The sequence below is a fragment of the Bos indicus x Bos taurus genome, chromosome 7 (assembly GCF_003369695.1).
Source record: "Bos indicus x Bos taurus breed Angus x Brahman F1 hybrid chromosome 7, Bos_hybrid_MaternalHap_v2.0, whole genome shotgun sequence".
NCBI classification, from domain to species: domain Eukaryota; kingdom Metazoa; phylum Chordata; class Mammalia; order Artiodactyla; family Bovidae; genus Bos; species Bos indicus x Bos taurus.
Window position 1 is genome coordinate 96,458,620 of NC_040082.1, and position 1,736 is coordinate 96,460,355.

General features: G+C 41.2%; 1 pseudogene; it reads right to left on the reverse strand.

Moving 5' to 3' along the window:
* Positions 1-429: 429 nt before the first annotated feature.
* LOC113896350 lies at positions 430-1,005 on the reverse strand (annotated as a pseudogene).
* Between the last annotated feature and the right edge of the window lie 731 nt (positions 1,006-1,736).

The window sequence follows — 1,736 nt, forward strand, 5'->3', positions numbered from 1 at the left end:
TATATGGAATTTAGAAAGATGGTAACAATGACCCTATATGTGAGACTGTGAAAGAGACACAGATGTAAAGAACAGACTTTTGAACTCTGTGGGAGGAGGCGAGGGTGGGATGATTTGAGAGAATAACATTGAAACATGTATATTATCATATGTGAAACAGATCGCCAGTCCAGGTTCAATGCATGAGAAAGGGTGCTCACGGCCAGTGCACTGGGATGACCCCGAGGGATGGGATGGGGAGAGAAGCGGGAGGGGGGCTCAGAATGGGGGTCACATGTACACCCATGGCTGATTCATGTCAAGGTATGGAAGAAAGCACTACAATATTGTAAAGTAATTAGCCTCCAATTAAAATAAATAAATTAATTTAAAAATATAGATTTGTATTCTATATCCCATCCACTAAAAAAACCCAAAACAAAACAGTTTTTAGAAACAGATTGTTTTACTGACAAACCTCCACATGACCCTTTTGACATATCTGTTCTTCACGTTGTAGATGAAGGGGTTCAGCATGGGGGTGACCACAGTGTACATCACTGAGGCTGCTGTATCCTTCCTGCAAGATTGTGAGATAGCTAAGCTGAGGTACACACCAAGACCTGTTTCATAAAATAAGCAAACAACTGCCAGGTGAGAGCCACAGGTGGAGAAAGATTTATTCCCCCCACCTGATGAAGGGACCTTAGAATAGAGGAAACAGTTTTATAATAAGAGAAAAAGATGCCTGAGATAGGCAGAAAACCAGGGATGGCACCAAAATACACATCTGTGTTATTGGTGAGTGTCAGAACATGCAAAGTCGAAGAGTTGAGAAGGGTCACAGAAGAAATGAGAAATTTCCACATCTGAAGTAGGTGAGTTTTAACACCATTGAATTGTGCATCTGGGAAACCAAGAGACTAATGAAAAGTGATACCAAACCAATGAGCCACGGAGACATGTGTTCATAATGACCAAGTAATGCAGAGGGTGACAGATGGCTACAAACTGGTCATAGGCCATCACAGTCAGGGGGAGACTATCCAAACACCTTTAAAAGCATAAAAAAGGACATCTGTGTCAGGCATCCTGCATAGGACATGACCCTGCAGTGAGTCTGAATGTCCGGAATTATTTTTGGGATTGTGGTGGAGGTGAAACTGATGTCAGCCAAGGATAGGTTGGAGAGGAAGAAGTCATGGGAGTGTGGAGGTGGGGCTCAGAGATGACAGCCAGGAAGAGGAGCAGGTTCCCAAGCATGGTCACAAGGTACATTGATAGGAAGAGGATAAAGAACAAAGGCTGCTGTTCTTTTCATCTGAGAGTCCCATGAGGAAGAATTCTGAGTCATTTGTTAGGTTCTGTGGGTCCATATAGCTTTGACACCTTTTGAAAAAGAAGAGAAGATTGAAAGAAAGGAAACAAACAAATGGGCATGCAACACTGTGTCCATATTTTGGATTCTAGCAATTCACAAACAAAATATTCACATTTGATCCAAAAGTCTGTTCTTTACATTTGTGTCTCCTTTGCTGACCTTCATGTAGAATCATCAGTACCATCTTTCTAAATTTCATATAGATGCATTAATATACAGTATTTGTCTTTCCCTTGCTTTACCTCTGTATGATAGACTTAAGGTTCATCAACGTCATTAGAAATGACCCAGATGTGTAAGGTGAGTCAGATCAAAAGAGAGCTAGCTGGGTATTTAGGCAGAAAGAGATTTATTATAGGAAGAAAGAAAGTGACTG